This window comes from Triturus cristatus, chromosome 4_2 (genome assembly GCF_964204655.1).
Source record: "Triturus cristatus chromosome 4_2, aTriCri1.1, whole genome shotgun sequence".
Lineage (NCBI taxonomy): Eukaryota > Metazoa > Chordata > Amphibia > Caudata > Salamandridae > Triturus > Triturus cristatus.
This window is the reverse complement of record NC_140586.1, coordinates 675,411,386-675,435,606: the sequence shown is the minus strand read 5'-3', so window position 1 is coordinate 675,435,606 and position 24,221 is coordinate 675,411,386. Positions and strand designations below refer to the sequence as shown.

The 24,221-nt window shown below is 42.5% G+C and overlaps 1 protein-coding gene across 2 annotated transcripts in view; it reads left to right on the top strand.

Annotated features, from left to right (window-relative positions):
* Positions 1–24,221, top strand: part of FGGY (FGGY carbohydrate kinase domain containing) — a 2,161,252-nt gene that overhangs the window by 392,615 nt on the left and 1,744,416 nt on the right. The gene's annotated exons all lie outside the window — the stretch shown is intronic.

Below are 24,221 nucleotides of genomic sequence, written 5' to 3'. Positions count from 1 at the left end.
TTACCTTATCTCTCTTGCATTGTAATGCATTCATGAACAAATTGCCTCTAATGCAGACAGACATGCTACATGGTGTTGTTGTGCAGTTTCTAAGGGATGTGTGGCACAAGACGAAAAACATATATACTCTCTTTACCCTCATTATGGCTGGTTTGGAAGAAGAGAAGTAGCCCACCAGAGCTGGCTTCACATCACAGGGGTTGGTTAGGATTTCTTAGGAGGTATTAGTGTGTTTTGGCTGTGTGTACACATGCTGAACATAGGGAACTTCCTCCACCATCCCTCGTGTAAATGCCTCCCAGTCCACTTGTAATGAGAGCTGTCTTTTATGATGCAGTATGGGTGGCTTTGCAGTTTGGTTTTAGAACTATCACATAGTTGGTATTCTATTGTTGCTACTATTAAATGTTTGTTGTAGGACACCAAGGACTTCTTTGATTTTCCTAGGGAAGGAAATAATACGGTTTCTGGGGGACAGTAGTGGCCATTTGGCAGTCTAGATCAAAATCCATCTCTACAGAAAGTGACATCACTTAATTTCCCATCAGCCCTTGAGGTTTCCTGCCTAAACCATCTTTAAAAGAAGCTAGGAAAGAGGAATTTATTCTCCATGTTCCATCTTCTTAGGAAGTGACATCACTGCATTACCCATCATCTGTCTGCACTATTGGCATTGTGTGTTTGTGCCTGATGGGCTAGTTGCCATGTGCCAGAACCCCTATTCCACTGAAACTAAGATATATTCATGTGCCTTATCCAGTACCACTCACGGCCAATTCTGACAAACACACCCAGACCTAGATAACCCAGACACTGACAAAGCACATAAACTCAGTTTCATACACTTCCCACTAATTATCGCACACCCTCAAACTACAAAGCATGCATTCCAACTTAAAGCTCATTAACACTTGCTCTGCAGTACTCCATGTACCAGACATCGCAGACATCATTACCTATCACAAGCTTGATGCCCTCTATCACAGAAACAGGGTTCACCCCCACATCCTAAAAGTCTTTCTTACTGCAGGCTACAGGATCAATTATGTGGACAGGGCACATAAGAAGGAAGGAGGCCTCTCTGTCATCCACAGTTCCTCGTAGCCGTGCATCCTAAGCAAGCAACACCCAACCCCATGGAGCTGCTAACATGATCTTTCCTACTCTCTGCAACTCAGACGAACACCTTCAATCTTTTCTTCAGGCCTCCTACACAGAATGAGGACTTCATTGGTAAATTCTCTGATCTCACCACCTCGTCCTTCTAACATTTCCACACCACCCTCTTGAGGGTCTTCAAGATCCCAAATAAAAAAGAAAATAACAAGAGTCACCATCACACATCCATCCCGGTCTCTCTGCTCGGTGTCCTACCAACAATCCACGGTCAACTCAAAAAAGATCATCACACCTTCAGATCCTTCAAAGACTTCTCCATAGACAACCTAAGGCTTAAACCCATCTCTCACCTCCACATTCGACGCCAAAGCCCTTTTACTGATACGCGCGCAACACACAGACACCTCACCATGTCAGCCAAAGCAAAGTACTATACCAACACCATCAAAGAAGCTACCAATATAAACTAAGCACTTTTAAAGACAATCAAGCACTTCATTAATCCAGTGCCGGACCCACCTATTCCTCACTCCACAGAAAAGTGCAATCCAATCAACCTCTTTTTCACACGAAAATGTAGAAGAAGCACTTTGACCGCACCGGGCATGCTTCATCTCTTAAGCCCACCCCTTCCAGTAGAATCCTGCAGTAGTCATCCTTCAAAGCCCTGTTGTTCTTAGAGGCAGACATACTCAGCTCCCTCAAAGATTCTTTTTATGCAAATTATATCTTACCCTTGTACTTCATTACAGTTCTCTGGGGACGTTTTCCCATGCATACTCAGCAACGTCAATGCCTTCCTCACTCATGGAGTCTTCACAGAAGCTCTCACGACAGGCCAGCTCCTCCACTCCTAACACACACCTACCATTCATCAATACAATAATTACAGAAGAAGTCTCTGTTCAACTCCATTCTCAAATTAATGCTAACCAACTCCTGCATGACTACCAGTACATCCCGCTGCAACACAGAGAACATTACCTTACACATCATAGATGATGCCCTCCTGATTATTGATAAAGATGACCCCTGCCTCCTGATATCACTTTACCTCTCAGCTGCCTTTGACACAGTCCATCATCCCACTCTCAGACGCACCCAGTAGTCTTGAATGGGATTCACTAGCAATGTTCTTCACTAATTTTCTTCCTACTTTTCAAACCAACACCCGTTTGTTCACATGGGCACCTCAAGACCCGTACTTTATCTGCAGCCTCAACATGGAGCCCCTTGGTGCTCTGCGCACAGTTAACAGCATCCAGATTCACCAGTATACACAGCTCCTCTTGAAAGTCTCATTCGCTTCAGGCATCCAAAGCCTCAAACACTGCTTGCACATCATTCGGACCTGGATGTCCAGTGCCTTCCTGAAGCTCAACCCAACCAAAACAGAATTGCTGGTATTTTCCCAGACAACTAACAAGAAGCAGTTCAGCCCTAACTTTAACTAAATGCCAAGTTACTTGGATTCACTCTGGGTATCAACCCCAATATCAAGACAGACTGGTACCAGCTCTCTCTTCTAGAGAAAGTGAGACCCCTTCTTCCATATGCAACTTCAAAACTGCTATTCAAGCCCTCTTACTTGCACACCCTGATGGTGGTAAAGGCCTGCTCCATGGCCTACCTGACGCCACACTGGCATCCCTTAAGGTTATCCTGCACATATCAACAGGACCTGAAGAAATATGATCACATCACCACTATCCTGATTGCTTGTAGGATCCTCTTGCTATCCTGCATCCTCTTCAAAACCAGCTGCATCATTTACAAAGGCATCACAACCAGTACTCCTACTTATTCTGCAGACCAACTCACCATCTCTGATGGTTCTTGGTCCACCCACAGCCAGAACACCTTCAGACTGCAGATTAAGACATATATAAAAAAAAATGTAGCAGGGCTTTTATAGCTAGGTACCCAGGATCTGGAATAACCTACTGGTATCTGTCAGGACACCCCCAACACTGCTCAAATTTAGAAAGGAGTTGAAGACACAGCTCTTTAATGAACACTACTTGCATTAACATACCACACACCAGTAGCCTCACCAATAACTTGTTGACTTTAAACTTGCTTTTGGCCCTGGACAGGGTTCTGCTGCCTTTTGGCTAGGTCCATGCAATTGAAATACCACATACAGACATACACATAAATCAACTCTAGAATCTCGCCCCATAATGCTTTGCTGGGCCTTTGGTTGGCATTGTATTTTTGCCCATAACTTTGCTTGGGGTGGTCCTTGGAGGATGGGACCACCACAATCATTGAGCATGATATGCTTTTTATGTTCAAGGCACCTGCTTGGTCCTCCCCCCAGGTTAGGGGGGATTCCAAAATCATTACCTCTCTCATTGACTGATATTTTTTGAAGCTCACTTTTGTGAACTGGTTACATGCTTTGTAGCATGTAAAGATAAAATTATTTTATCAATGGAATGTGAATAGTAGAAGCTTATTCGAGAGCTTGTGCATGAACTCCTTCATAGCCATCTTACGAAAATGAAAATATAGCAAACAGTGCCTTCAATTAAACAATAAATAATCCAATCCTTACATGCTAAAATGGATATAGTCATTTCACAAAATTGAAAATTAAAAATAACAAGCAGTGAGAGACATGATGATTATGGGGTCCTTCCCAACCTAGGGAGAGGACCAAGCAGATGCCTTGAACACAAAGAGCACATCATGCTGAAATGATTCGGTGGTGCTCCTATCCTGCTAGGACCAACCCAAGCACAGTTATGAGCAAAAATACAATCCCAACCAAAGGCCCTGCAAAGCATTATGGGACTATATTCTAGAGTGCCATGAATAATATAGTATGCGATATCAAAACATTCCTCAAGGGGCAGGCTCTCTGGGCTCAGCTGAGAGCTAATACTATAATATTCACTAAACACTAGAATCTCGCCCCATAATGCTTTGCTGGGCCTTTGGTTGGTATTGCTTTTTTGCCCATAACTTTCTTTGGGGTGGTCATAGGAGGATGGGACCACCACAATTGTTGAGCATGATATGCTCTTTGTGTTCAAGGCATCTGCTTTGTCCTCCCCCTGGGTTAGGAGGGACCCCAAAATCATCACCTCTCTCTCATTGACTGATATTTTTCAAAGCTCACTTTTGTGAATTGGTTATATGCTTTGTAGCATGTAAAGGTAAAATTGTTTCATCAATGGAATGTGGGTGCAGTAGCTTATTCCAGAATTTATGCATGAACTCCGTTTTCGTGTATTAATAAAAGTTTAAAACAGATATCTCACATATCTTTAGCAAAAAAAAAAAATATTATCTTTGCATGCTAAAATACATATAGCTATCTCACAAAATGAAAATATAGCAAGTGGTGCCTTTAATTAAACAATAAATAATTATATCTTTACATGCTAAAAAGCATATAGTCATCTCACAAAAGTGAAAATGAAAAATAGCAAGCAGTGAAAGACGTGATGATTTTGGGGTCCTTCCTAACCTAGGGAGAGGACCAAGTAGATGCCTTGAACACAAAGAGCACATCATGCTGAAATGATTCGGTGGTGGTCCCATCCTCCTAGGACCACCCCAAGCACAGGTATTGGTCAAAATACAATCCCAACCAAATGCCCTGCAAAGCATTTTGGGACGATATTCTAGAGTGCAGTGAATATTATTATATGAATTAAAACAAAGACAGTACAAAACTAAATAAACTGAACAGAATTGAATAAAGATGAGTTAAACAAGGTTGAGCACAATAACACAATATCGAGTAAACAATTCAGAAACATACATTAGGCAGATTTATGAAACTCCAGAGAGTCCAAAATGGTGCAGTACATCTCTTGCTGAAACTCCCAAGGTGGGCCACTACGGCCCTGCCTTGGAAGATCTTCACTGGTTGCCGGTAAGGAAAATAATCTCTTTTAAAGCCATGTGTTTCTACCACAGAATTTTCAATGGCAAGGGCCCATCTTACCTCTTTATTCTAATACAATCCTACCAACCCACAGAAGAAGACTTAGATACACAGATGCCACTCCTGCAACGGTGCCCACCATAAAAAGAGCTCGATCAGGCGTTTATTCTTTTGGCTTTCGGACCTCAAAGTTATGGACTACTCTCTACATGAGACAAGAACCTATCCAGAAAATCTTCTGGAAGAAACTCAAAACCTGGCTGTTTAGACTTGCCTAACTCATGATTCTTTGTTCTGGCTGCATTTAGCCCTCTTTTCTGCTCTGGGGTTCTCTACCCTTTCTCCTTATTTTTCTGATCACTTGGGCACCTCAAAAGAGTAGTCCTAGTGCGGGGACGCTCCGTCAGGAGCAACCATATGGTTTACATTTTATTTAACATAACTTAACATACAAAACACATATAAAGTTGGTGAGATCACACGATAGAGGAGACTGAGGGTCTGGAAACGGGGCTGATGTTAGGTCCAGAGGACAGGGACTGCTAGATCAGTGGGATTATTTTGTCTAGAAAAGAGAGAATGTAAGGTCCAGATGATGAGAACTGTTAGGAAGAGGGAGAAGAGCCAATAAGACTGCTAGTGGGTAGTTGTTGGATCACATTTAATTACTGTGTCATGTGAGTTTAGTTAGCATGGAAGGCAATGGGGTGAGGATATCGGGACCAGTACAAGGATTTTGTTTGCACTCTAGCCAAAACAGAATTTTATCTTTGGAGTGTTCCTTCCTTGTCTTTAATGAAAAGTTTTTTTTTTCCAATCGTTTTCTTGCAAATTGGCACCGCTTAATGGTGGTGCCTCAGGGCTACTGTCTTACCTTTCAATAGGAATGCAACATCTCTGGAAGATGTTTTTGTCAAATAATCAGGTGTATCTGTAAATAAATGCAATTTGTGCACATTTTATGCTTTGCCTATAAATGTGTACAGACAAGAAAATGGGGCATGAGCACCACACATGATCAATTTTTTACTTGGTTGAATTTTGTGTTGTTTAACAATGGGCAAAGAAAATGTCAGAAATAATAGTTTTTAAATTATATATATATATAGAAATATATATATATTTCCTCTAATCAGCAAGAATGCCACTCACTATGCTTCGGTGCTGCTATCTCGCTGAGAAGATTCAGCGTAAAATTGCACATTGTTAATTGATATTTTTTTCCACCACCATAGCTGACAAACGCATTTTGCCGTATTGGCCTTTGCCAATGTCAGGGTTACTTCTACCTTATTTGTTTTTATTGAAACCCACCACCACCTGTCGTCATTGTCATAATAGACAGACTACATCTTTCAAGTGTAAACAGGATAGGCAACTTGCAGTTGGGCCATCTTACAACTTTCAAATATTGACATAGCATAGTATTACATCGCATTGCCACAGATTTCTATGGATATCATACCAACAATATTTTCTTGTACATGATAATCATTTTCATGCTTTCAGATTAGACCTGTCTCCATTCAATATCACACCAATTGTTTTTCACTGTCTGGGCAATGAACAAGAAATTCTCTCTTTATTATTTCTCTATTTTACGCTATGTCTTATTTCATATTTCTTCATATTTTTTCTCATAACTTTCATCTTGACACTTTGTCATTAATTATTTCAACCGCACTATTAGGGGCTTAATATAGCTCACTGTATTGATCAAATGTCTAGCGCCATGGTGGCCTATATAGGCTTTCCATATTTGAAAAGGGAGTATAGGCACTGGATTATCCTATTAGGAATGCGGACATCATACAACTTAATACTTTCATGTAATACATTCTTGATTTGATCAACCACATCATAGAATTGCATACATCTATTCCATTAATTGAACTCAACTTACTCGTACCTTTCACTGCACTTTAACCTTTTCATGTCATAATGGCATAATTTCACAATGCACAAATCATTTGATCAATATCATTATAAAGTGCAATCCTGCCTTTTAAGCCTGGTGATTCCATTCTGTGATGGCAGCATATTTAATTTACTAGTTTTTGCTGCTTCTTAAAATAATGAAAAGTGCGTACAATGTGCCTGTGTTTGAGATTACTATGCAAAGTGTCTGCATGCCTGTAAAAAACATAGCTATATAAAGTGACTACGTTCCCCCACCTATAAAGTGACCACGTGCCTGCCAGTGACCACTTGCCAGTCTCATAAATACAATACGTACACTCATCTAAATACCCAAAAGAAAAAAAGAGTTACGAGAAGCAGGTCTTAAAGGAGGAGGTGGGAGAAAGGGGAAAGGGAAAAGAGCAGAAGATAAGAGGGATGAAAAAGGGATTGAGGGATTGAAATTTACTATTGACGATTCAAACCATGTGGGGTGTGGGTCCTCAACACTATGATGTATCTTGATTCCAGTTTACATAGGGTTCTCACCTTATCTCCTCCTCTCTCAGATATGGGCACATGGTCTATGCAATAAAAACTTAGGAGATTGCTGTTGCTCTCATGGTAGGAGGCAAAGTGTCCAGCCACTAGATAGTTGTTACTTTATTTGTTATTGCCCGGCATGCTTCAGCGCTCACTTTTTAGCCTGATGTAATGTGCTGCCCACATACATTAAGTTGCACGGCCATACCAGGCAATAAATTACAAAACCGGTGTTACAATTAAGTAACTTGGTAATAGGTTGTCTGTTTTTTCTTCTTGGTGCTGGGTTATTTCCCGATTTTAACATTTCTTCTACACGCTTTACATCTTGTACAAGGAAAAAAGCCTGTTACTTTGGGTTTCTCTATTGCTTTACTTAAAAAGTGACTATGGACCATCAGATGCTTCAGAGATGTATTTTTTCTGTCAGTCACACTTGGATGTGGGGAAATTAAGTGGCCTACTTTTGCATCTGATTGAAAAATATTCCAATGTTTTCCCCCAAAAATTATTATTTCCCCAGAATCTGCCAGAAAAGTCAAAATTAATTAACAACTTTCGCATATCCTGCTGTTTCACTTTCTAGGAAGCTTCCCTTTAGATCTCCCTAGGGTACCCTCTTGTCTCAAATCTTTGTACTGCCTCTTTCTCTGCCTTTTCATGACTTTCAAGGGTAAAACAGTTTGTTTGAGGCGGAGTAATTCACCGTATGGAATACTGTTAACTAAAGTGCGCGGATGCTGGCTGGTAAAGTAAGGTATAGAATTACCTGCAGTGGGTTTACGGTTTTATTTTGTCATAAGTTGTTGGTTATTTACATAGACCAGCAAATCCAAAAATGCCACCTCAGTACTGCCAATATTGCTAATGAATTGCAAAGTACAATTGTTATTAGTAAGGATGGGAACATATTCCTCAATTTCTATTTGCAACCCCCGCTATACAATGAAAACATCATCCATGTATCGGGCCCAAAGGGCCACTTTGTTGAGCCACTTAACATTTACTTCTGCTCAGGCTATGAGCTTTGCCCACCAGCCTACGAGAAGATTTGCATATCTGGGGATGAAGCATGTGCCCATCGCAGTTCCTTTCTTCTGTAGATACAGCTGATCTGCAAATAAAAATATATTATTAAGGCAGAACGATATAAGCTGTAACACCATTTCACTGTGTTCATGAAATTTCAAAGGCCTCTCTTTCAAAAATGTTTTCACTGCTTCTATACCTTGTTGATGATCAATGCTTGTATACAGACTTGTGATGTTAAGAGTTACAAGTAAAAAGTTTTCCTCCAATGCATTTTTATTTATATTTCTCATAAAGTCTGTAGTGTCCTTAATAAACACACTCAGACTTTGCACAAATGGGTACAGAATTGAATGTACAAAGATCGAGGTATTCTCTAGCAGGCTTCCCTTTAAGGACACTATCAGGGGTCTTGGTGGCTTTTGATTCTCCTTATGAATTTTGAGAATATGGTAAAAAGTTGGAACAACTGGATAGTCCACTTTTAAAAACAAATATTCCTCATGTCAAGTGTTCCTCTGTCTCTCCAATTTAGCCAGAGGTAGATGCCAATGGAGTGCATTATCGAGGAAGCAGCATTCCTCTACATGCCGGAGAAACTAAGGAAGCACTAGTTGCTCCTTGTTGATCAGTGCTCTATCTTATTGACGGAGGTATACTGAACAAAATTGCCCTTCATTGGCCTCTACCTCTGACTGAATTGGATACACTGTTTCTAGGCATTAAGGTCGGATTGACCCCTTTGGATGAGTACGTGATTTGCCTACTCCACTTTTACTTTTCTGAGACAATTCTCAGACAGGCTATGCACATTCTTGTTTGACAGTCCTCATAAAGACCCCATGGTGATGTTTACCACTCACACTCTTATATAGGGGGTTGAAATGTCGACGTAATTTACACAAGAGCCTTTTGCCCAAATTCAGGCAAAGTTGTATAAAATGAGAATTGCGTGTCTATTTAGGACTGTTTAAGACTTTGGGACGCTTCTAGAACCCTCTGTTTACATGTTATTCATGTGTAACACTGTTTTTTGGAGTCACACTTCTATGTCCCAAAATTTTTTTTTATCTGTAATGTTATGTCCTTTATAATGTGTATTAATCATGTTTTTTATTAATATTGATATCATTAATCACATATGATATATGAAGTTTAATATATCTTATACCATTTATTCTGTCTGATTTGTCTTTGTAATTTTTTGAGTTATTGTTGATGTTTATGGTCAGTGTGTGTGTATCATTCAATCAAATAAGATGCCTCTAGGCATAGTGCACTTGCGACAGGTTCTCATTTATTACACCAAAAAGGACAACTCCGGTAAGTAACATTACAAACACAGGGACTAGACGCTGGCTGCTATTTCGCGTAACGCTGTATGTTTGGCATAATCCTATAAGGCGCGCAAATACCTGGATGTGACTAAGTGTGTGAATCCTGTTATTTTTAGCCTTTTACGATATTTGAGTCATACTGCTCCCTCTGATATACTTGTGTTATTGTACTGAGAGCCCTTATGATCATCGCTGTTTTTAGCATTTTTAAAAAACGTTTAGGCTTTGAAAGGTGCTAATTTGTGTTACTTCTGTGTTTCACTCACCGCTGCTGTTTGCCATTTCCCCCTCCTCCCGAGCCGCTTTCCGGTCCCCCACAGCTCATGCTGATTGAGTAGAGAAAGCTTTGGCTCATCCCTGCCCACTCAGGGTCAGCAATCTAGTCTTTGCCCTCCATCGTGCTATAAAATCTATGCTACGACAGACGCGCAGCGGACGTGCCGTGGGCACGCCGAAGGAGCACCTAAGGCAAACCCGTCTGTGCCTGTCCGCGGCCAGAGACCAGGACCCCTGGCCGGTTTATGTGCTACTCTTAGGAAGAACTGATAAATATGAAGTCACTGCCCCCTGGGATTGCTCTCCCTAGATCAGTCGGTAAGCTGTTGCTAGCTGAAAATCTCCTTCTGACAGATTCCTTACAGTTGCGCTCAAAGGCTCCCTCGGGTACGAAGGTTGCTCTATTAAACACCAGATCTCTCATTAAGCATAGCCTTGAGATTTTTACTCGCTTGCAAGAGTCAGAGCTAGATATTTTAGCACTCTCAGAGACTTGGTTGGACGCTATGTCAGTGCCGGATTTAGTGGCTTCCCTCCTTCCTGAGTTCACTGCCTGGACTTGCAATCGCCATGGCAACAAAAGAGGTGGAGGAGTTGCATTGGTTAGTCGTAGGACATTTGCTTCGGAGAAGATAGTGGAAGAAAGTTTGGACGGGGCTGAGGTCCTGGGGATTAAACTCGGTTTTACCTCCTCCTACCTGATAGTGGTAGTTGTGTATCGCCCGCCCGACCTTCCCCCTTATTTAACAATTTGTTCTTTGAAGTAATGAGCGATCTCTGCACAAGATATCTACATATCCTCGTCCTTGGTGATTTTAATTATCATTGGGACCTGACCCCGAGAGAGGGTGCGGCTTGTAAGTTTGATGATGCTATGACCACTTTAGGGCTGCACCAAATTGCGGAGTCCCCTACACATGAGAAGGTTCATACCCTGGATCTCATATGGACTACTTCAACGGCGCAATTTCGGGCCGACTGTACACCGTGCAGCTGGTCCGATCACTTTTTGGTTAGCTTCCTCCTTCCGATTGACTGTCGTCTCAAGCAGGCGCCGGTGGGGTGGAAGGTACTTCGGAACTGGCGTAAATTAGAAGCTGCTGCTCTGAAGGACGCTCTGAGTAGGACATTAGTTCCTAGGTCTTTGTCCTTGGACCCAGATTCAGAACTTGAAGCACTTTCATATCAGATAAAGACCGCTATTGATGAAGTTGTTCCTGCCCAGAGGACTAGGCTTATACATGGCTCTACAGGGGCCCCTTGGTATACGTGTGAGCTTAGAGGGGGAAAACAAGTTCTCCGCCAGGCAGAGTGCCTATAGAGGAAATCCCTTGATACAGAAGATAAGGAGATATTTAAAGACAAACCAGCTCACTACAAGGCCTCTCTTATTAAAACCAAGTCTGCTTATTATGAAGCTAGGATTAGCAAGGCAAGTGACACGCAAAAAGAGACATTCACTGTACTCAGGGAATTGAGCAGGCTGTCTGAGCAAAAACCGATTACCAATCAAGTTGAATGCGATAAAATACAGAATTTCTTTTTAACTAAAGTTGAAGATATTGTTACGGACGTTAAGAATACACACATAATATCCTGCTTGTTATCAGCAGAGGAGGAGATCTCTGATTTTCTGAGTGTCTCCCTCTTTCAGCTCCCTCTGCTTGAACCAGAGGATTTGGCCCACATAGTGGCTAAAGTGAAATCTGGGTCACCTGAGGACCTCTGTCCTCCTAAGGCACTCAAAATGATTATTCCTCTTGTTGAGGCTGAGGCGCGGTCTGTTCTGAATTTATCTTTGACCTCAGGAAAGGTACCCCAGAAGTTTAAGGAAGCCGTAGTACTTCCACTGCTAAAGAAAGCGGGGGCGTATACTATGAATCTGAAGAACTATCGCCCCATCTCCCAACTCCCCGTTCCTGGCCAAAGTACTTGAACAGCATGTACTTAGAGCTCTTGCTTCCCATATTGAACAACACCACTTGCTGCATCATCAGCAAGCTGGGTTTCAGGCGCACAACAGCACGGAGTTGGTGATGCTTTCAGTCTTGGACGATCTACGACTCGCAGCAGATAAAAAGACCCACTCAGCCTTAATCCTACTTCACCTCTCAGCCGCCTTTGATACGGTGAACAATGGGCAGTTACTCACTCGTATGCGGCGGCTGGGAGTCATTGGGATTGCTCTCCAGTGTTTCACCTCTTTTTTGGAAGATCGCCGGCAGAAAGTTAGGTGACCTCATGTCTAAACAGGGTGCCCTTCGGTGGGGGGTAACGCAGGGTTCGGCATTGTCCCCCCTGCTTTTTAACATCTACCTCCAACCCCTGATTGAGGCCCGGGCTAAGGCAGACTGCCAGGTGTTAACTATGCGGACGATACCCAGTTAATCGTCCGCATTGACCATACATGTGATTCACAGTGGAATGTTCAGAACATTCTTCGGTACACCTTGAACTGGATGACCGCTAACTCCTTAAAGGTGAACCCGGATAAGACTGAAGTCCTGGTACTTTCCCCAGATTCCTCCCCTTGGTCCAGCCTGTTTTGGCCTCAAGAGCTTGGCACTACTCCAATGCCAGTGCCGGCCGTGAAAGGTCTGGGTATTAGACTAGACACCGGACTGACCATGAAGAATCAGGTTTCCATGGTTGTGGGAAGCTGTATCGGATTGATGCATCAGCTCCGGAAACTATCTGTCCTTCTGTCATCCACCACCATGCAGGTGATGGTGACCGCCTTAATACTTTCTCGCCTAGATTATGGCAATGCAGTCTATTTTGGCCTTCCTGCAACACTCTTGAGGAAACTTCAGGTGGTCATGAATGATGCAGCAAGGCTGATATTTAAGCTGCCCCGCAGAATGCATGCCACCCCCTTGCTGCGTCGGTTACATTGGCTGCCTATTAAACAAAGGGTCGGCTTCAAGGGTTTGTGTATTGCACACAAATCCCTGTTCGGTGAGGCTCCCAAATATATTAAAGAGCGCTTGAAGCCCCACGTCCCGGGCCGCCATCTTCGGTCATCACAGATCAGTCTCCTCACTTGCCCTCGTTTCAGCATGGCGGCCTTTGGAGGCCGGGCCTTTTCGGTCTTTGTACCCCAGATGTGGAATAGGCTTCCAGATGATATGCGTAAGGAAGTTGAACTGCTTCCATTTCGGAGGAGGCTCAAGACGATGCTATTTTTGGAGGCATTTGTCCCGGCCTCTTAGGATTAAGGTCAGGGTTCAGCGATGTTACTAAATCCGGTCTGTCGTCTATGATGCAGCGCTTAGAGACCTTTGGTGATTAGTGCTATATAAATGTAAACAAACATAAACATAAACACAGTCATGCCTTGCCTGACGCGTTTCAAACATTTCGTCCTTCCTCATACGCTGCATGCACGGCCAGGCAAAAGTTCCTACCAAATCATTCCCATTTGATAAATAGCCTTCACGTGGATTGCATTTCGGGATTGGAGGTCCAAATTATCCCCATGTGGGTTTGCCTGAAAAAATAAACATGTTTGCTATTACTCAATAGTCAAAAGTTACAATTCCGAAGATTGCCCAAAATATAAAGCCAGTCCTGTTGCTCTGTATTTGGCAGTTCTGCATGTGAACCCCACAGACTTGCTGCATTCTCACAATGGTGCATGCCACAACCAGGTGGGCCGTTATATACAATGCAAATAGGATGCCGCTAGGCAGAGTGCACTTGCAACAGGTTCTCATTTATTACAGCAAAAAGGACATTCCCGGTAAGTAACAGTTCAAACACAGCCATGCCTATCCTGATGCGTTTCAAATATTTCATCCTTCCTCGCATGCACGGCCAGGCAAAAGTTCCTTCCAAATCATTCCGGGATTGGAAGTCCAAATTATCCCCATGTGGGGTTGTCTGAAAAAATAAACATGCTCGCTTTTACTCAATAGTCAAAAGTTACAATTCCGAAGATTGCCCAATAGGGGATAATTTGGACTTCCAATCTCGAAATGCATATCCCCATTTTATGTCTTCCCATGTTTTCCCCATGTTATGTCTATGCAGATTGTTCCATTTTTTAGCATGACTACAGTCCAAAACCGCTACGTAACGGAATTAAACCAACTTTGGAAGAAAGCTAGATGTTGGTCCAGAAAGCGTGCTTTTTGTGATTTGGTGTAAATTCGTTAAGTAGTTTCAGAAATATTTAAGTTTAAAAAAACGATATCTCTGGGAGCACAACATCCTGCTGAGACCCTACTGAAATTTGATTGGCTGCCAACACTTCAACCAGGAAGTGTTGGCAAAAATCTTGAAAATGCAAAATAAAAAAAAAAAGGAAAGGGGGTAGGGTAAAAATCAGCCCGGGAGGGCGGCCCACATGGACCCCCCCCCCCTATAAATGATAAGTAAAGGCTGGACCCCTGGGCGATGGCCGAAACCTCTGGCAACTCCGAGCTGCCGAAACCTCCGGCAACTTGCCAGAGGAAACGTCTCCTTCAACATCACTCTACAAACGCTTCTCCTGGTGCAGTGGTGATTGGGGTATGAAGTCCCCTTGGATGCTGAGGGTCCTTGGGGACAAGTAACTTCTTCTGTTACCTCCAGTAAGTCCCCGACAGCCGATTGCTGAGAGGACTTGGATGCCATACACCCTTTCTCCACCACTCTTTAGACACCTCTCGGCGCACTGCTGGTGGGGTATGACATCCTCATGTCTTCTGAGGGCCCGAGGACTAAAGTGGACTTATTTCCCCAACCAGTAGTGCGCCATGGCTGGCGTTTGCAGCGTGGTGGAGAAAGGGGGCGTGGCCTCCAACAACCTCTTAGCAATCCTCCTGTATGGGACTTACCGGAGGTAACAGGAGGGGTAGTTGGCCCCCAAGGACCCTTTGCTGTAAAGTGGACTTTATCCTCAACAAGTAGAGCGCCAGGAGGCACGTTTGCAGAGTGGTGGAGAAAGGGGGCCTGGCCTCCAAAGACCTCTCAGCAGTCCAGCTGTGTGGGCCAACTACCCCTCCTGTTACCTCCAGTAACTCCCACACAGTGTGGCTGCTAAGAGGTCTACGAAGGCCATGCCCCCTTTCTCCACCTCTCTACAAACGCACTGTTGGTTGAGGAATGAAGTCCACTTTACTCCTGAGGGACCTTGGGGGCCAAGAAGCCCTCCTGGTACCTCCTGTAAGTCCTACACAGAGGGATTCCTAAGAGCTGGTTGTAGGCCCACCCCCTTTCTACACCACTCTGCAAAGGCGACTACTACTTAAAACACCATAGAAATTCACTAAAAAAAAACAAAGGTTAGCGGGACGTTATAGTGCAGTGCGGGGGCACGAGTTATAGTTAGCTCACTAACTATAACAGCAGAATTTCTCTGGTTTTGTACAAGTGAAATGTCAGCCTAACTATAAAGTCCCTGTAACCTTTGTTTTTTTCAATGAATATATATATATATATATATACGGTTGAAGGCAGAAGCCGTAACGCATTGACATTCCATGTTGGTTGTTGCTGCCTAATAAAAAATAAGAAATTAACATCTAATGAGCACTTGAACATTGTGTGGCACCTTTGTTGAAGTTACGGGGAGAGTGCGGCTGGATCATCATGGCGCGATGGTTGTTCTGGAGTAAAATATATATGTATGTGGATATAGTAAGCATTCACAAAAAATGTGTCTCACACCTTTATGCATGGACAAAACACACGTATCACATTTAGTGCATCATTGTGTCACTTTGAAGATTCGTGTGAAGCTATAAAACCTTGGAGACCTTTCCACAACTGACCAGTGGAAACAATGGAAACATTGGATAGATCCATTGAAAGACCACCCTCTAAATTCCTTCTGTAAGAGCCAGGACACTCATAAAAGAGGTGTTAAATGAGATTCACGGATGAAGAGGTTGAAATATACCTTGCTGAGGAGGAAAAAAACAAACTTCATCAATTTGTCCGCTCCTAGTTCTCGGAGTCAAAAAGTTGGCATTGTGGGAAGCCATACCTGCCAAATTAAATGCAGTACAGTTGCTCCCACTGAAAGAGCTATTTATGATTGAGGAAAGATATCCTGATTCCTGACAGGCAGTGCTAAGAAGGTGAAATGTTAAACAAGCAGAACGATTGCCCAGAAAGCTGGTTGAAGCCATAATCCTAGGTAGCAGGACACTGCTGGCGACCATTGGCCAATAAATTTTGACATGAAAAGAAGGCTCTACTGCAGATATCGAGCCTGAGAAAGGAAAGATCTGAGGAAAGCTTCACGTGGTGAGTATACTGAACATTATACAGTTCAGAGGAGTGTGCGCAAATCTGTGACCTGGCTTTTCCCTCTTTCATCTATTTATATTTGATCATTTTTCATTATGCAGATGAAGCTCTAATTGTTGCCTGCAGAGAGAGGTCTTTGAAATATATGCTGAAAGTCTTTGAAATATTTAGTTTCGAGTGAAGTTTGATAATGTGTGAAAGTTTGGGGCAGAGAGTCTCTACCTAGTACAGTTCAGCTAAATGATATAGTAAAACTCTGATTATTTATTCATGAAATGTGAGTCAAATTCATTATGGACTTAGCATGTGAAGAAGAAACAAAATTATCTGGCCCACGTAGAAGATTTTATCAAAAGATGGAGATGTGTTCTGCTAAATTAGATACTGTAGTATGAACAACCGGAGCAGCTACATAGCTATATGTGAGTTGTCTGATGCAGAATTATAGGGTTCACAAATTAAAATTCGCTTAAAAACTGAAATCCATAATCTGAAGTCCATCATATGCTCCCCAAAACTACGCCAAATTGCATCATATAGTAACCAAAAACCATGCTCCCTTGCATTTGGAGTTTGACTTATGAATATTAAGAATACTGCACATTTGCATCCTGTGATCTGATCGCTGCGTCTTTGGTCAAGACCTTGGGATGGTCTTGGCTCCTTACCTTTGGCAAATATCTTGATGTAGAGAAATGCCTATCTCTAACAAAGCTAGAGTTTTCCATCTTCTGCTATGTTACATGGGTGCTCAATATCCACAAGTCCTCCTATTATTCAGTGAATGGTCTTGTTATTGTAACTCACGAGAGCTTTATGCACCGCAAAATACACTGACATTATTTCCATGTTAAATTTATAATATCTGGAAGCTATATTTTGGTTATGAATGGTATCTTGATGGGCCACTCCTAATTCAAATTTCTTGTGCTTCATAATTTTTTTCTCAATTGTTCTTTTTTGCTTTTCGAGGAAATGCTGACTAGAAGAACTCAAACTGTAATGCACTTTTTTTATTTCTCTGCCCTCATTAAAATAATATTCATTAAGTTTTATTTATGTTAGGTTACTCTATTGACATTTTATACTGCACATTTTCGCGTTTATTTGGTTGCATGGCCTATTCTAGGGTACAGGGTCTGAGGGTTCTGTCATATTAGACTTTGATGATATCTTATGGGTGTTTTTCTCTGGTCCATCTCTTATTTAGGTGGCCATTTCTTAATTAATTGTGATGTGAATGTATCCTTTTGGTGTCTGACAGCTATCGCTGGTGCCTTTTACCACTTACCTATGTGAGATTCAGATCATTGGGCATGCCCACTGGCTAGCAGATAGAAAGCTAATGCTTCTTGTAAAGTGATTTTGTTACATTGTTATCTTCTTTGTTGCTAATGTTGGGACAAAGGAAAATGTCCTGCACCGAATCACTGGTCATCGAAACGCGTCTACACTGTGTTGTATGGTAGCATTTTTGAAGTGCTTGATACTCCTGGTGGGGTGGCCACTTTTTCTGGATGTACACCATTGATCTTTCTCTGGTATTCACCTGTAGTTTCCTCTGGGTACGCTGATCATCAGTGATAATCTTGAATTCAAGTGGAAACCAAACAATCCTTTCTACAGGTTTTTGTCTGTGATGCATTTTAGCAGTTCCGCCACTTAAAGCCGCCCCTATTAATGCCCCTTGTGCTGTTATTTTATATGGTTGCTGTCTGTGCTGTTAGTGTAAAAGTATAGCAGAATATACTACACCTTACCCTGGACACGGGTGGTTGTCAATACTATGCAACCAGCGAATTATGCAACTCTTCTTCTCTGACACTGACCTTAATTTACCTCTTGGTTTTCGGATCAAGAGTGATAATCTTGAACTCAAGTAGAAAGTGAAAAGTTGTAACGTGAGACAGGAAATACTCTTTGCTTGTTGCATTTTCAATATTTTAGTGTTATGTTCAGGGTCACGTGCTTCATAGAAGTATTGTTAAATCTCTTAAGTACTTCCCTCTGTTTTCTACATCCATTTGAACCACAAGTATTAAACATGTCGGCTAGGGGAATGGCTACGGAGAACCACGCCTCCGAATAGCCACAGGTGACCCACGGCCTCACCCCTGGCAATGGCTGCTCGTACCTGGCCGGCGTTTCTATTTTGGATACCTTCTTCGCGTTTCCTCTAAGGTGCTCGAGGTGCAGCTGATTTTGCCGATTTCGGGGACAGACGGTGGTGTGTGTCCAGACGGGAAATCCACGGAGAGCCCTGGAGCAGTGAACGGCGGTTCCGTCGTCCTGGCGGCGGCGCGGAGGAGGTGAGGTGGAGGCGGACATTAGCTCTCCCAAATTGTGGCTTTTTTTTTTCCAGTGGTTGCCTTGCTGCTGCCTTGCCTTGCTTTTCTGCTGTGCTGGCTCTTGTGCCCCTCTACTTTGCTTGGCTGCAGTGAAAGACCGAGGAAGATTATTCATTGCTGGTTGCTGGTTACAGTCCTCCGCCTCAAGATATGAAATCACTGCCAGTCCCCTCCCACCTGTGATGCCTTTAAATTGCCTGCTAGAAACGGAAGAAACAATTAATTGAAAGAGGCATTACAGGTAGGGTTGTTTGAACATATTAGGGGGACACATAGAACGCTTTGGTGAGTCTTTTGCTTTTTGCAGACGGACATATCTCACGGAGCGGAAGATCTAATAGGCAATTACGAGTTAGGGGGCCTCTTGTGACAGCATTGGGAGATGCAAATTAAGGCAAACCAAGGCAAGGTAAAGCAGCTAAAGGCTACAGGGGAAAAAAAAAGAGAGACAAAATGCAGCCAGAGATAATTAAGAACAGGAAAGGCTGAGAAATGGGTAAACCTCTGAAACATCTAAATGTTGCTGCCAAAACCGACTCCGCTGCCCGTCTTAAAGCCAAAACACGACTAGCCCAAGCAAAAGAAGCAGCCCGTTTGGCCCGGCTGGCTAGTAAGGAAGATAACATCAACTTGTGTGGTCTTGACAGCTCCCTTGAGAGCTCGGAAGAAGACCTGCTTCCAGTTACATCTCTGGAACAGGCAGAATCATGTATCAATAAAACAAATATGAGCGAAACCGCAGTTATTTTAACCGAGCCCCAACAAGACAATCCGCTGGCAGATGTTCCTAGGGAAAAAAGGAGGCAAAGCAATTTTCTCTATTCCTGAAGAAAGCTACCCTACCACCATCCTTCCTAAGCCCAAGCTCCAGTCTAGCTCCGAAACTTTCTAAAGACTCATCAGAAATACCAGCACTGCAAGTATCAGTTTTAGTTTTGGCATCTAACAATCAGGAGAAATCACAATGTAATTTGGAACCGGATCGTATGGCAGTTTTGGAGGCTTGTATGGGTCAAGATCCTAGTCATGATGGGGCAGCCTCATTAATTGTATCAATGGAAACGATCGCTCCCATCACAAGCGAGTCCCGACTACAGGAATCACTAGACAAAAGTAGATAGATCGCCATAAATATCCCTGTAGACACGACAATCCTTCAATCTAAGTTACAACCCCTTTCGTCATCACAGGATTTGACACTGCCAGGTGGCCAGCCGCCTTATGAGGATATAATGGTCAGAAATAGGTCTCCCGGTGCCGATAGAGCTCAAAATGATCCTAGCCTAATTATGGAGGCAGCTGGTGAATACCAATTGGGTATTAAGAATATGCTGAACTTAATATTGGATGAAGTTCGCGAGATGAAGAGTACGCAGAAAGCGTAAATTGCCTCTCTGCACCAACGGCTAGGGAAAATCGAAGAGGCAATGTCATGCTTTCCTATCAAGCCCCAGGAGGCGGAAGCCAGAATCTCAGTATTAGAAGATCAAATGACCACGGTAATTGGTGAAGTAAAAGAGGCAATAAAAAATAAGAGCTATATGGAAAACAAATTGGAGGATCTTGAAAATCATTCTCGGAGATCCAACCTCCGGATAGTTGGGGTTCCTGAACGTATTGAAGGCCCTCAAACCCTGCTATGGGTCAACTCTTTTATTAAGCAGAAAGTTCTCCCGGAGTATGAAGGAGATCTTACTATTACCAGAGCTCATCGAGTTCCAGCCCATCCTTTCCCCAACTCTACGATGCCGCGAACAATATTGCTAAATTTTGTAGATTTACGAGTGAAGGAAAGAATATTGACAAAAGCTATTCAGCAGAGACAGTTTTCAGTAAATGAAACTAATAAATGTCGTATTTTTTCTGATATGACTGCTGCTGCTGCGCGCAGAAGGAAAGAGTTTGTTAAGATCCTCCATTTGTTTAAAGCTAATTGTGCTCAAGCATCAATCGCCCAGCAATCTAAGTTAAAAGTTTTAGTCAGGGGGACATTTTTTATGTTCTCTGATCTAGAAGAAGCCCAGGCACTATTAAAAGAGATCTCGCAAGGATCTCGGGCTTAAAGGAATAGTCAGATGCAGGGGGGGGGAAGAGGAGGGGAGGAGTTTTTGCAAGGATTTTGCGTTTAAAAGGATGGCCCAAATGTTGATTTGCGATATGGTAACAATTGGGCTCTTTTTTCCTTTAATTGTAAGATGTGCTTGCAAGCTTGCAATTATCTGACTGTGACAAAGTGACAAAGTTTTGTATTGTTGGGAGGGTGCTGGGGTCAGCGGGGTCACTTAGGGTGTAAATTCATGACACCATGAGGTTACAGGGGAGGGGCGGAATGTGGATAGCGTGGTTGGTAGGGGTTTTGTCAAATTCCGGAGGGTGGGGTTTCTTTTTCAAGGGTGGGGGTGGGATAAGGTCTATTGCAGAAAAAAGAGCAAGAGCAAAAGGTACAGATAACATACAACGTAAAGCTTTAAAGATCTTAGAATAGAGACCAGTAAATGTAAGATCCTATCAGTTAATGTTAATGGAATTTTAAATTCTAAGAAGTATGGTGCTTTTATTAGATGGTTGACTTCATTTAATCCCCATGTGTTGTTTCTACAGGAGACACATTTAAAATGTAATTCCCCTAAGTTATTTATACCTAGGTTCTTCTCTAATGCCTTTTTTGCATCGGCAGGTCTAGTCATGAAAGGATTGGCCTTTTTTTTTTCCAGAAAACTCCCTTGGGAATTTTTACAAATACATAGGGATGTACATGGGAGATGGATATGGGTGGTTACTAGGCTACTGGGGAAGATCTTGAACTTTATAAACTATTATGGTCCTGTGTTGGACGATATTTCAACCCTAGTTCAAATTAATGAGCTTTTGATAGGAGCCCCCGGCCAGGTTATTTGTGAAGGGGACTTCAATTTTATTCAGGACCTAAGAAAAGATAGTTCTAATAAAAACAAAAAACAATTGAAACCAAATACCAAAAAAAATAGTGGAAGCCATCAGACAAGAATATCAACTGATAGATCCATGGAGGGAAATTAATCCGGATAAAGAATGTTCTACTTGCTATTCATATCGCTTTCGGACCGCGTCACAAATTAATTTTTTTCTTACATCTAGATCCCTCCAGATCTTAAAGGCTGATATCAGGTGCAATCCTTTTTCGGACCATGCCTATGTTGCATTAGAAATGATGCTTGGGGGAGGGAGTAGGGAACGGCCTAGGTGGCAGCTGGACCGGCTCCTTCTGCAGGATCAGGATTGGGTGAAAGATTTTAGAGAATGGATCTCCGAATATTTTAAGATCAATGAGAATACAGCAGAGCCCTTCTCAGTTTGGGGTGGGTTTAAGGCGGCGGCCCGTGGCCAAATAATTGCCTTTACTGACGCCCAATCAAACATCCAGAGGTCTAAGATAGCTGAATTACAAGCGGAAGTTGAAAAAGAATACGCTCTCCAACTCCAGTTGCTTCCTAATCAACTTGAGCAGACAAGAATGGCATTGAGGGACTTTTTCGTTCTAGAGGAGATCTGTAGTTCACAAATATTTCAACTAAAAGTGTACGAGGAAAGCCAGCTAATTGGTAATTTCTGGCCAATTCAACCAGAAAAAAACAAGAAGCAGCCATAATATCGAAAGTGCTCGATCCTCAGACTGGTCAAGTTGTAGCTAATAGTGCCGAGATCCCTCAGGTCTTCTTGGCACATTTCCATCAACTTTATTCGACTGAATACCGTGCGGAGGAAGAGCAGATCAAGGAATACTTCATGAATATGAACATTCCTAAACCCTTGGATAACCGGATCAGTATAGTGGGATCCGACGTGGAATCAGTGGAGATCATGGCTGCCATTAGAGCTGGGGCGAAAGCATGTGGACAGGATGGCTTCCCTTTTTTTTTTTTTTTTTTTTTGTAATCTGTTTTTTTTAATTGATTTTACACAACCATTCAAAGAAACAACAAAACATGATACGATATCATAATCATACGTGGCATAATGACATACAGTCTCAGACAGCATAGTAGAATACACAGTTACAGTGTCGAAGCATCATGTGAGCAATTTAACCTTTGCAATTGAATCTCCTATTGCAAACCAGTGCGAATGCTTCCAGCTTTTGGTCCCTCAGCCAGTGTCCAATTACAGCCTACCCTGAGTACTCAAATCTATCAATGCACAATACATTGCCAATAACCCAACTGAAATATAAAGAAAAAACTGTACCCCACCCTGCCCTCCCCTCCCCGCATGTCCGGCACCAGTAGCGATAGTAGCCTGTACATATGCCCACAATTGGACTCATGTGCATTCCAGTCCCACAGCTGACTTAGGCACATTGCGCCGTCTTGTGAATCATACAGGGTGGCTACCCATGGATAATGTAAGGAGCCCCTGTGGCACACAATAGTGGTCCAGCCCCTCAAACCACCACAACGGTACACCCTAACAGGAGAATATATCTATAGCAGCATAGTCCTCCAGCATTGCATTCCAGCTCAACGAGATAGGTGTTTTTCTGAGCCCCCTAAACTCCTCTCTATGCACTTCAGCCCCAGGATGGCTTCCCTATTGAATTTTATAAAGTTTTTTTAGGAGAATTGATTATTCCCCTGAAGAAATTATTTAATTATATAAAAGAGGAAGGCTTGGTTCCATCATGTTTCAAACAATCAATAATTGTATCCATTGTTAAAAAAGAAATCCGGTGGATGTTAATTCATACAGGCCCATTAGTCTTCTGAATTCAGATTATAAGATTCTAATGAAAGTGTGCGCAGGGCGCTTTTTGTTTACCGCCCAAGAGACAATTCATAGTGATCAGACTGGTTTTATTGGGGGTAGATCTATGCCGGCAAACACACAGCTTTTAATACATGCCTTGGATTATTTGAATTCAAATTTTATCCCGGCAAGTATTGTTATGGTCGATGCTGAGAAGGCTTTCGACTTAGTGAATTGGAGTACCCTGTTTTTTGCCCTTGGGCTGTTTGGCTTCCCAGCCCAGGTCGTTAACATGCTCCGCAATATCTATCAGGGGGCCACGGCCCAGTAGTTATAAACTCGAAACAAGCAGGGACTATAAAAATAAAGCGTGGGACCAGGCAGGGCTGTCCGCTGTCGCCCTTGCTTTTTACCTTTTTTATAGAGCCTCTTGCAATTAAAATACGAAACAATGCTGCTATTCAAACACCTATTTTTGGCTTCCCTAAGTTGAAACTTGTCGCAGATGACATTATTTTATATTTGTCTCCGGACAAAGATAACCTTGAATCGTTTTAAGGGAATTCAAGAACTTTGAGTTAATCGGCGGTTATAAAATAAATGCAAATAAAACCGTTCTTGCCCTTGATACAAATGTAAATTCTTTTCCATTTTGTTTGAGAATGCAAACAACTAACCCTGATCCAATTAGATATCTTGGGATATATGTGTCTAGCCAGTACCAACAGCTATATAAACTGAATTATTTTAGAATGAGGGAGAAAATCAAGAAACTTTTGGAACAATGGTTGATACTCCCCTTATCGATAG